Source organism: Marmota monax, unplaced genomic scaffold (genome assembly GCF_021218885.2).
Source record: "Marmota monax isolate L192 unplaced genomic scaffold, Marmota_monax_Labrador192_F-V1.1 WCK01_AAM20220418_F8-fsc00244, whole genome shotgun sequence".
NCBI lineage: Eukaryota > Metazoa > Chordata > Mammalia > Rodentia > Sciuridae > Marmota > Marmota monax.
The window spans coordinates 300,046-313,029 of NW_026692962.1; the positions used below are offsets into that span (position 1 = coordinate 300,046).

A 12,984-nucleotide genomic window follows, 5' to 3' on the forward strand; every position below is an offset into this window, starting at 1 on the left:
AACATGTAAATATAGGGTTTTGTACTATCTGCAGTTTCAGGCATTTACTGGGAGGAGTCTTTGAACTTGTCCCCCATGGTTATGGTGGGACTGTTGTGTTGTTTTAATCTCTTTGCTGAAATCATATGTAAAGTATAATGAGACAATTTTATATATAAGTGAACTGCTGTATCAATAATAATATTTATTTAAGAGGCATTGTCTCATCCCAATTATATATCCTTCTATCTAGTGGTCACTTGGTAAATGTTGAATTTCAATCTAATGAATATGTTTTTGTTTTTTTTTTTTTAAAGAGAGAGCGAGAGAGTGAGGGGGGAGAGAGAGAGAGAGAAGTTTAATATTTATTTTTTAGTTATCGGCGGACACAACATCTTTGTTTTGTATGTGATGCTGAGGACCGAATCCGGGCCGCACGCATGCCAGGCGAGCGCGCTACCGCTTGAGCCACATCCCCAGCCCCTAATGAATATGTTTTGAAAGCCAATAATTAGAGTTGCAAATTTTAACCCTAGTGGTTTGGTCAACTTCAGCCCAAGATGTTTTTTGTTTGGCTTATATTAAAAAATAATTGAGTGGCTTTAGAATGGACTGTGCTTTCATCACTCTATTATTTTATACACAGCCTGTTTCCACATTTAGATGATTTCCTGGTCCCTGTAGGCTGTTGAGGTTGTGACTCAAATGAAACCAGTTAGGTGTATCAGTTTAATACACTGAACAGTGAGGAAGGAATTAATTACAACTTGGGTCTGTCTTGGACCTTATCTGGTGAATAATTCAAATTTAGTTCAAGATGTAAGTCCAGAAGATGGTATTATAACACATTCATGGCATCCTGAATTAATCTGTATAGAAAAATATTAAAAAAAAATTCCATGCACACAGTTGTTATTCTTACATTTGTCAGTGACTGCTATGGCCTTGAAAAGTTTAATTCAGTTTGTTTTAAAGATGATGACAATACTATTACTTGATATTGATATTTTCACAAATTCGTAAGTTTATGAATTGCTCTTTTTAACAGTTGAGATAAGAGGTATCTTTATATTTTTAGAGTAAACTTTTGGAGTAAAACTATACTTACGGTATATTATTAGGCTCTGTTAAATTTGGGGGTCTTCAGGCTGATGTGATCCTCACTGCTTCTGATGGGATATGCTAAAAATGTTGAAAAGATAGGCTAGAATGCAGAGATTGGGGATCTGGGAGTGAGAGATTAAATTCAACAGTGTAGTGGTGAGTGTATGATTAATCTGGGGTTGGGTTTGTCACTGTTACTGAGTCTCAGCTTTGGTAAAACAAAGGTGGGACAACTGCAAAGAAAAATTTTAAGTCCTAAGTGACTTTAGTTTCTATTTTCCCAAACCGATTTCTATTTTTATTCTATATCTAAAATTCTATTTCAATAAGTTTGTTTTAGACCAACAAATATGAGTAGTTCTGTTGATTTGACACAGTATGTTTGACAGTCTTTAAGAATTTTCTTTAAACTAGTGGCCTTCAAACAGGGGTGTTCATACTTGGAGTTTCACAAAGCCTTTCTACAAGTTTCAGTTTGCTGATACCATGAGTTTAATTTAGAGAACTGGTTTCCAAGTTTCTCTCCTTAAATATGTATTTCCCTCTTGAGTTGCCTGAAGTCAAGGTAGGGCTTCCAGGTTCTCCTTTTTAACTATTCTCTTAACTATTCTTCTCTTTACAAAAGAAAAGTTTATTTTTTACCCAATCTGACCATGCTTTGGTACATTCCCACAGAGTCTTAAGAAAATCTCCAGGCCACTAAATAAGCAATTGGACATGTTAGTCTTTGAAAGCTTGTTCAAAGATACAAACTTGCATCTTGTTTTTAAATTTTGTATGATTTTAAATAAGGAAGAAAAAAGCTGCAGTGTTTACTTTTAACAGATCAATATTGCATTTTTAAATACAACTTTTTTCCTGATGAGTAGAAATACTTAATCATTAAGTTTGCCAAAAGGCTCATAGAATACTTAAATTTCTCTTTTTCTTTCTTTCTTTCTTTCTTTTTTTTTTTGTTTTGTTTTGTTTTGTTTTCACTTTGAAAGTTTACTGTTTAGTGTGAATTAAGTACTTGGCTTTCTATTCATCCCTACCATGTGAAATATGTTATAGTTTCTATAATCTATATTGTTAATGTTCTACAAATAATGCCTGTAATCAGTAATACATATTTTTAAGAACTCTTCTTTACTTAGTAACCTTTTTGATATTGTTTTCCAATGAACCTTATCTCATTCCAACAATTAACAATAATCATTCATGATACACGATTTTATTTTGGGAAAAAAGCATCAATCTCTTATGACATATTTCCAGTAAAATTTTGCTTTTTTATGTATAATATTTCAAATGAATTTTTATGCTCAGTTGTTTAGTAATATATTCTTCAGAAGAAACTAAAAGTTTTAAGAGTTGTGTTCAATGAAAAATTTTAAATGTAATGCAAATTAATACATATTTTTATGTTAGAGAAATATGATGAAGTGAACCATTAAGCATAAAAATATATTAAAATAAATAGTGGAGAAGAGGAATGTATTTTTTCAGTTTCAGAAAGTAGATACAAAGAGCTATGGTATTTAGATACCCCGTGGATAACTTTTAGAGTGGTGGAATAATTTTATTTTTAAATGGAAATATAAAATTAAAATTAGATATTTTGTTATAAATATTGAAACTTAAGATGAAAATTTTTATTTCAACTTAAAAATGTATAAGGATAGTAGTATTTTTAAATTTTAGGAGGTTTATGACCAGAAATATTTGAAGTCAACTGTATTCAATTATTTTTTTTTAAAAGTAAAGCTACTAATTTAATATCCAGCTTTTCTACATATAGTAAGTACATCTAACTGTCCAATAAATTTTCTGTGGTGATGGAAATTACTATTACTATATCTTAACTGTCCAATAAGGAACCCACTAGCCATATAGCTTTTGAACCTTGAAAAATGTCTAGTCTAACTGGGGAAGTTTAATTTTGGTTTTGATTAATTTAAATAGTTACATATGCTAGTAGCTGCTATTTTGGATGATACTTATGTATTTTGTGCTGGGGAATGAGCCCAGGAACACTCTACCACTGAGCTATATACCCAACCCTTTTTCTTTTTATTTTTTTATTTTGGGACAGTCTCTCACTAAGTTTCCTAGACTGGCCTTGAACTTATGATCCTTTTGCCTCAGCCTCCTGAGTTGCTGGGATTATAGCCATGAACCACATACCTGGCTTATTTTTGAATTTTATATTCTCTCTTTACATTAAGTACTAAGAAGGAACATTTAAGGAAAATCACTTGGAGCCAACATTTGGAGTTTAGATGGTTCCACAGTGACAAGGTTTGTGCCACCCTGGAGAAAACAGTGAACGTTTCCAGTATTTTTTCCACATTCTTGTTCTCTGAAGGAGGAAGAAGAGTTGTTAATCTAATTGGTGAGACTGCCTTCTGTGGTAGACCTCACCTGCTGCTGCTACAGCAGAGGAGGTAAGGACAAGCAGTTCCTCCCTTTCCCTGCTTATGCCCCTTTGTGAAAGGATGCTATTAAATGAGGGGATTTTTGAAACCTGTGATCCTTCAGGCAACTGACAGGGCAAGTTTGCTCAGTGTCTGTCTTGAAGTTTTTTCTCCCTCCCTGGAACATGTTAAGCCTAATTTTAAGGGAGGATAGGAGGTGGCTCTTCTTAAGCCTCAGGTCTCAGCTTTCTTGCTCCCGTCTCAAAAAATAAACAGTAAGATAAAAAATAAATAAATAGGGCTGAGGATGTGGCTCAGTGGTTAAGCATCCCTGGGTTCAATCCCTAGTACCAAAAAAGTAAAAATAAAAAAGAATAGTAGTGTAGGGAAATGAGTAACATGATCTTTAGATGTTATCAGATGGGCGGGGCAGGTCAGGACAGATGTCCAACCCAGTAAGGATTGTCAGATAACTCCATTTTTTTCTTCTGTTGTAGTATCACCTCTTTCTTCCCTGTTCTGACCCTAGCACAAATCTCCTATGTTCATAATTGGGCAACAAAGTGGTAACCCTTCATTTAATATCTGTAAAGGTCAAGCACTGTACAGCACTATGCAGGCTGTCATGGAGGAGATACAACCTCCTGGACCACCATGCAAGATGCAGTTATTTGAAGCCATTGTTTGCCAAATATATGTAAAGCATATACTGGCCTATAAGAGTTTAAGAGGAATTGGAATTTGGGGGTAGAAACCCTGAGGCAACCATTTCCAACCCAAATGGATCCATCTTACCAAATCTTTCATGCGGCTTATTTTGAGTTTGTGCTATTTCAGTGGTCCCCGAAGCATATTGGTCCCCCAAAACATATTTCAGTATGATATATGTTCTTAAATCAGGGTTTAGTCAGGAAAAATAGGAACCACATTTGGTATTGCAAAGAAAGTTGAGCTTATTCAGAAAACTCACTAATAGTTTTTGGAAAGCTAACAATAAAGAGCAAAGAGAAGACACTGAGGTAACCAGAGATTAATAAGTTATAGAAGTGGTTAACATCCTAGGAATGGGGAAATAAAAGGTAAGAGTGTGATTACCAGAACCTAGCAGTTTGAAGGAGGGGCACTTTGGGACTACAATCAGATTTCTCAGCAAGCGACACTTTTCAGCTGGTGATCTGACCTTATAGCATTGTAGTTAGTACACAGACTGGTAGGGGGAGGTGCAACCTCATAGATTCCAGTGGCTTGGCACAGCAGGTGAGGGAGCACAGTGAGCTGACATTTCAACTGCTGAGGGGGGGCACAGCGAAGGTGTGTGGCAGGGTCAGTGACAGAACTGAAAGAAGCCAGTCTGCTGCAGCTGCTGAAACAATCCTGAAGGAAAGGTATTTTCCCTTCCCCGCTTCCTAAGTTAATTTTCCCTAACTAAGATTGCTCAGAAGTTGCTCTTACCATGATTTATTTTCAAACCACTTAGGCACAGATTATTGCAGTCTTACCAGTGATATTTCTCTATAATATCAGTAATTTTCAAACTTCTTTGGGGAAATATAAAATCCCAGCTTGGGGATATAACTCTGTGGTAAAGCATTTGTCTAATACACCTAAGTATACCTAACGCCTTGTTGGGTTTGATACCCAAGACAAAAAAAAAAAGTAAAATTCCAGTCCATTCCACCCTCAGGAAATTCTGAATGGAAAATTCTGGGTGGGACCTGTTTTCCAAAGGACCCTCCCAAGTAACTTGGGTTTAGGTGGTTCATATAACACTGCTCTACATTTACAGGTGGCTCCAAGAAGGCTGGGAAAAACTGAGGAAGAATTCAAGTAAGACTAGGGAAGAAACAGGTGCAAGTTGTTGTTCTATTGTGAATAGAATCCAATTCCAGAAACAAGTTGAAAGACAACCCAAAATCTTTTTTGCCTTTGCTTAACATTGATTCAAAATGTAGCACGTCACTGCACTCACATTACCAACCTAGGTATGCAGAACAGCTCTCTATCTGCATGAGAAAGGCCACACAACATAATGGATGCTGGTATCAGATTGCTCTTCCAGGACCATATCACAGCTGCCTCCAAAGCCTGCGGAAACAAATAGATGAATACAAGCTTCCCCGCTTTTTAGTTGTCTAGGTAAATTAACTGAGCCTTGGATTTTTCATGGGAATAATATTTTTTAGCTGTTATGACTTGAATTAGAATATTTAATTGTTTTAGACCTAATTTCTTTCTTAAAACAAGACTAGAACATTTGATATCTTTTCTAGCTCCAGACTTTTTCATATATTATTTGAGGATTCTATTCTAGTGTAATTCAAGTAAAAACATTCAGATACTTGCAGAAAACAAAATCTTCTTTAGGCAGAAAATGTTTTCATAATCATATTCCTAAATTGAGTAATGACAGGTAGGTAGTAATAGCTTCAGGCAAAATGATTCTAGCTGGCACTGCTACAGATCTCTGGAACAAAGCATACACTTTGGATCTGATAAGAGCAGCTTTATCAGACAAGTCCTGTGAACATCCTCAGTGGACTTTTTCATGGAAAAAGGAATGCCCAGTGATGAGAAGCTGGAGTTGTGACACACTGACCCTGGAGTTAATGGTCTCAAAGTAGGGTATATGAAGAGTGACGTTAAATTTCTGAGGAGCCTTTGAGCTAAATAGGGCATAGCATCTCATCTCACTCCTGATGTGTCTCAGATTTCTCCATTCTCTATCAATATGAGAGTATAAAAGGGAGAGATTTCCCTCTCAGAACACAGAAGCCTGGATTCCTGCCTTTCTCCACTTTCATTGGCTTTTCTGGCACTCACCTTGTCCACTCCAATACGTTGTTTAGGTTTATGTAGACAACTGACCTTTATTGCATAGTGTGGATTCTGAGGTACAAACACCTGAGATTTTTTTCTCAAGTGGACTTCATATTATTTAGTTGGCTTTACTGAAGCCCCATGTTTTGCACACTTGCCAAAAAGGCTTAGGGGCTTACAGTACTAAAAAAGTTGTTCTTCTTGGCATTCCATTTAGCTCTTAGATCTCTGTAAGGGTCTCCCCCTGGGATTATAGTTACTCTGAGTGATGCCCCCCCCCCATCCCCATTCTGAAGAATTTTCTTTTCCCTGGAAGACTCTCTCATTCACTCTGGTAGGCAGGATCATTGAGTCAAGGGGGAAACCGAGAGTAGGAAACTCGGTTTTAAAGTCAATGAAAAAGTCAAGAATGAAGCACAAAAGGAAAAGGAAGTGCTGCTCTCAAGACACAGTAGGATAAAGTTTGTCAAGAGTCATGAGAAGGTTACAGGTCATACTAGGAGGGCATTCAAAAAACCAGTAGTAGGGCTGGGGTTGTGGCTAAGTGGTAGAGTGCTGCCTAGCATGCATGAGGCACTGGGTTTGATCCTCAGCACTACATAAATATAAAAATGAAGTTATTGTGTCCACCTAAAACTAAAAAATATTAAAAAAAAAACAAAAAAAACCCAACAAAACAAACAGAAGTAGCTACAGAGTACCACAGACAAGGAGACCTTGAAACTGAGCTGCAGTCCACTCCAGAAAGGGAGCACCTTGCGTGCTCTTGTTGCTATATTGCTGAATTCTTACTGGGTGAGCACCCAGGTGACTTACTTTCCCAGGCAGGCTGGTCCAGTGAGGGCTAAAAACACATCTTCCCCGAGAATATGTTTTAATCAGCTTTTTCATTGCTGTGACCAAAATACATAACAAGAACAATTAGAGAAAGAAAATTTTATTTTGGATCACAGTTGCGGAGTTTTCAGTCCATAGATGGCTGACACCATAACTGGGCCTGAGGTAGAGCAGAACGTCATGGCGAAAGAGTGTGATAGAGGAAAGAAGCTCAGGACGTAGTCACAACCCACCTGCCTACAGTTACCTCCCAGTTAATATATACTAGTGAATTAATGTGCTAAATTAGGGTAAAGCTTTCATAACCCAATCATTTCATATTTAAACTTTCTTGCATTATCTTACACATGAGGAATGGGGAGACACCATATCTAAACCATTACAGACATGTTTGTAATCCAGAACTACATTCTAGCTGTTGGTAAAAGCTGCACTGATTTTTCATTAATTTGGCTGTTGTAACTTCTCTCTTCCCTTCCTGAAGAAACCCTGTTCTGTCACTCTTGTGTTATCCACAAACATCCTAGATAATCTATTTTTTATCAATCTCCTTATTTTCAATTTTTCTATCAGACCATATTCTTTGTATTCTCCCTCTTGGGCTTCTCTCTTTTCCTACTTATCTCCTTTGTAGTTGATCTGTCATCACTTTTCTACTGTGAGCAGATCTTTTGGCTATTTTCTTGAGTTTTTCCTTTTCTCTTTTTTTAATTTTTTTTAACATTTATTTTTAGTTTTTGGCGGACACAACATCTTTATTTTATTTGTATGTGGTGCTGAGGATCAAACCAGCGCCTTGCACATGCCAGGCAAGCGCACTACCACTTGAGCCACATCCCCAGCCCCCTTCCTTTTCTCTTGCAAGTAGTTTTTTGTTTTTGTTTTTGTTTTCAGCTTATCACAACTTCATTCTCTGTTTCTCTCCCATTGTCAGTGCTCTTGGATAAAGTAGATATTCTCTCTCAGCAGTTCTCCTGCCCAGCCTTCTCAACATGGCTATCAACTAGAGAAAGGTTTATTACCTTGTATTGGAATGGTTTATATCAAACAGCATGTTTTCTACAAGAATTTTTAAAATTTTTCTAATCTATGATTATTAAAAAAATAAATGTTAAACATATTCAGGATCATCTAGGTGTCCTTTTTTTAATAGACAAGGATTGTGACAATTTCAGTATTCAGAGTTACACATATAATTGCATAGGCACCAAAGAAAACAGGAATAGACTTAATGTGTAAGTGATGAATTTGAGCTAAGCGGAGGCTGAATGACATCATGTTGCATTGTACAGATGAATGTTTTTCAGTGATTCAAATGTAGAGAATTAGTGGGGGAAATGAATCATCACAGCACAAACAGTGAAAAGCCTGCCAAACAAAAACAAACCTGTACTGAAGCAAGCAGTACTATGCCTAGATTAAACCAAGTCACATCATTATTCACCTTAAATGTAATTAGTTTGAATTGTATTTTTGTTTTGGATTTTATCATAATTAATTTATAAAAATTTTAAATGGTTTTTAGTTGTATAAGAGCTATAAGCATAAGGAGTTTATAACTATTTTTCTATTTACAGATATTTATATAACATTATAATAAAAACAATTCGTCAGGCTTCTAAACTAACAGGGATCAGAGCCGTCCTCCTGCCTGAGACAACTTAAACTGAACAAAATATATGGAGTGACAATTTTCAAGTCATTGTTAGATATTAGGGAATGAAAGATAGTATTCCCTGAAGTATGGGAAACAAGCACAGATTACCCCTGCTGACTGCCAGTATACCGTTTAGTTTCCAGGCCATGGTACAGGGAGGGGGAAAGCCAGGTAGGACCTGATGAACTTCTTGGATTGAGGATATTGACTGAATGACTGTGGACACTTGAATGACTACAGTTTGCAGGAAAGAATTCTGGAGAAATGAGAGAGCAGCAGAGAAGGAAGTTCAGAGATCTGCCAAAGGTTCCCCTCAAATATTCAGTAGAGTACTGATGAGCACCTTACTATCTTAGGCTGTGAAAGAATCATCCAAGAGGAATAGAAGAAATAGCAATTGTTGCTCACACAGGACTAGAAGATGTTCCTGTCCACTGCCACCCCTACCTACCACCAAGCCAAATTTAGAAAACCTCGTAATTCATGGGGAATTATGTAGAGTATTCAGGACAGTCATGCATCATAAATGAGGAATAATTAACCCTAGAATACATGCTGAGCTCGTCTCACCTAAGAAACTTAAGATAGATTTAAAAGAGCCAAACTATTTCCTAGCAATATTATGTGGCCCAGAATCAATTCTAGTGATATTTAAAAGAATACAAAAATATCCAGCCACCAACAAAGTAAAAAATACAACGTCTGGTATCTTAAAAGTACTAGGGCAAGGGTGCAACTTAGTGATTGAGCACATACTTAGCATGCACAAGGCCCTGGTTTCAATCCCTAGCACCAAAATAAACAAACAAAAACTACTAGGTGATCAATATGCAGGAATATATGACCCCAAATTATAAGAGATAAATCAATAGGAATTCACAGATAATTGACTATAATGTAATAATTAAGACAACATTAGTTGTTATAACTGTATTCCATATGTTCAGAAAGATAAAGGAAAGATTGAACATGTTAATTAGAGAAAGGAAGACAGAGAAAGGGCCCATATAGAACTTAAAGATGAACACTATGATACTTGAGATGCAAAATATGCACATTAGACAAAATTAGACATTGCAGAAATGTAGATTAATAAACTTGACACAATAGAAACAATGCAAAGAGTAATACCGAGGAAAAATGAATTTTAAAACATAAACAGAATATTAAGCTGTGGGACAACTTGAATGGGTTAAAAATACTTAATTGGAATCCCTGAAGGAAAGGGTACAGGAAAGATTTTTGGGTTTTTTTGGGGGGGGGATACCAGGGATTGAATTTAGGAGCACTCTGCCACTGAGCCATATCCCCAGCCCTATTATGTATTGTACTTAGAGACAGCGTCTCATTGAGTTGCTTAGCACCTTGCCATTGCTGAGGCTGGCTTTGAACTCGTGATTCTTCTGTCTCAGCCTCCCAAGCCACTGGAATTACAGGCATGTGCCACCACAACCAGCTGACAGGAAAGTATTTGAAGAAATGAAATGATAATATCTTTCTAAATTTGTTGAAGAATATAAACCCACAGTTCTAAGAAGCTTAACAAACCCCAAGCATAAGAAGCAGGAAGGGAAAAACATCAAGCTATAAATTACCCCAAACCAATGAAAAAAATCTTAAAAGCATCCAGAGACTGACAGCAGATTTCTCTCAGAAACAGTGAGGAAGAAGAATGGAGGAAACATCTTTATTGACATTAAAAAAAAAAAAAAAGAAAAGTAAACAAAAGTGTCTTTAAAAAGAAGGCAAAATACCTTTTCAGACCTACAAAAGTTGAAAGAATTAGCCACCAATAGATACATACCAAAAAAATAATAATAATAATACATTAATTTCTCAGGTGGAAGGAAAATGATACAAAAGAAACCTGCAAGGGCTGAACACTAGGAATCATAACTGCATAGGTAAATATAGGCTTTTCTGTTAGCACAAAATGACTGGGCCAGACACAAACTTCAGGATCATCTCAGCCAAAAGGAAGTTTCATGCAGGAATGGGGTGATGCTGGCGGACCCACTTTCCTGGTGGAAAATGAGCCACTGAACAAAGGAGGGGACTGGGCTAATATTGGTTATACTGAGAGGTAACTTAATTAATGAGTGTGTCAGCTTGGGTACTCAGGAATTTGGGGTCTGTTTTACTGGGCGAAAGGGGAGGGAGTCCAGGGTCAGCAGTCAGTGTCTGGGATTTATCTTACTGGACCAGATGGAGGGCCTGGGGTCAGTGGTTGGTATCTGGAAAGGGTTTGTTTAGGGAAGAATTAGGCTTTGGCCTCTTCCCAGAGACTAGGTTTAATGGACACCTCCTCCCCAGGGTTTGTTTTACCACCAGGAAAGGATGTATTAGGAAAGGATCAATGCTCTCAATGTATGACCTTCTTTCTCACTCCCTTTTCCCAGGCCTTACTATTTTGAGGTTTGTGATTTTCCATATCTATGAAAAATGTGTTGGAATTTTGAATGGGATCGCATTAAATTTATTTGAAGGTTTTTTGCTTTTTTGTTTTGTTTTGGTGCCAGGGATTGAATTCAGGGTCATATAATCACTGAGTCATATCCCCAGACCTCTTTTGTATTTTAGTTAGAGACAGGGTCACTGAGTTGCTTAGGGCCTCACTAAATTGCCAAGGTTGGCTTTGAACTCACAATTCTCCTGCCTCAGACTCCTGAGCTGCTGGGGTAACAGGCATGCACCACCATGCCGAGCTATTTGTAAGTTTTTTATTAATGAACATGGTATGTCTCTTCATTTACTTATGTTTGCTTTAGTGTTTCAATAAGGTATTATCATTTTTTTCAGAAAGGACTTATACTTCTTTTTCTATTTCTAGTTACTACATGACATGTCCTTCTTTAAAAAAGAATACAGACTTGACTTTATAGAGCAGTTTTAGGTCCATAACAAAATTGACTGGAAGGTGAGGGATTTCCTGTATGCCACTTACATGAACACATATGAACACATATCTTCCCTGTGGTAGAAGTTGTTTTGGTAGATACTAAGGAATATAATTGTGGTTGCGAGTCTTGGGACCCCTCTCGGAGAGACTCTGGCGCTCAACAAGAACCATTCGGAGGGTGGCAGAGTAATCGTCAACAACACTGAGAGCATCCTAATGTCCTATGATCATGTGGAACTTACATTTAATGACATGAAGAATGTTCCAGAGGCCTTCAAAGGGACCGAGAAGGGCACTGTCTACCTTACCCCTTACTGGGTCATCTCTCTGTCCAAGGGGAAGGATGTCATGCAGTCCTTCATGATGCCATTTTTATCTCATGAAGGACTGTGAGATCAAACAACCTGTGTTTGGTGCAAACTACATCAAGGGGATGGTAAAGGCTGAAGCAGGAGGTGGCTGGGAAGGCTCTGCTTCATACAAGTTGACCTTCACAGCAGGGGGTGCCATCGAGTTTGGTCAGTGCATGCTCCAGGTGGCATCTCAAGCTTCCAGAGGTGAAGCCCCCAATGGAGCCTATGGGTACCCTTCCATGCCCAGCGGGGCCTATGTCTTTCCCCTGCCAATCGCCAATGGAATGTATCCCTGCCCTCCTGGATACCCCTATCCATGGCCCCCACTTGAGTTCTATCCAGGAGCTCCTGTAATGGATGGGGCTATGGGATATGTGCAGCCCCCTCCACCACCCTATCCTGGACCCATGAAGCCTCCAGTCAGTGGCCCTGATGTCCCCTCCACTCCTGCAGCTGAGGCCAAGGCCTCAGAAGCAGCTGCCAGTGCCTATTACAACCCAGGCAACCCACAAAATGTCTACATGCCCACGAGCCAGCCTCCACCACCTCCCTACTACCCTCCAGAAGATAAGAAGACCCAGTAGACCCTGCCTACTTCCCTGTCCCCACCTCATGGGCCTTCCCTACCCCTCCTTGTGGGACTGCATCTGGCTGGGGGAGGCCAGGGAGGACCTTATTCTTCCCCTGGTCTGATTATAAAAGTTACCAGGAACTAGTGTTTCAGGAAGGCAGGGCTCTAGCCTCTGGAGAGTTGTCCCATCCCGTCCCGTCCCCCCGTTCCCCCCCCCCCCGGCTTCCCACACTAGCTCAGTCCACAGCACCCCTCTTACCATTTCTGTGGCTGTCCTTGGGAGCACGGGGTGTTCCCTTTGTTCCTGTTTCATTCTAGTAGTTCCTCCCCACAGAGGGACTCTCTGGCCACCTCCTCTACTGCAGTCCAGC

General features: G+C 38.5%; 1 pseudogene; it reads left to right on the top strand.

The window, feature by feature from the left end:
* The first annotated feature begins 11,477 nt into the window (after window positions 1–11,477).
* LOC124097758 (WW domain-binding protein 2-like) lies at window positions 11,478–12,736 on the top strand (annotated as a pseudogene).
* The last annotated feature ends 248 nt before the right edge of the window (window positions 12,737–12,984 follow it).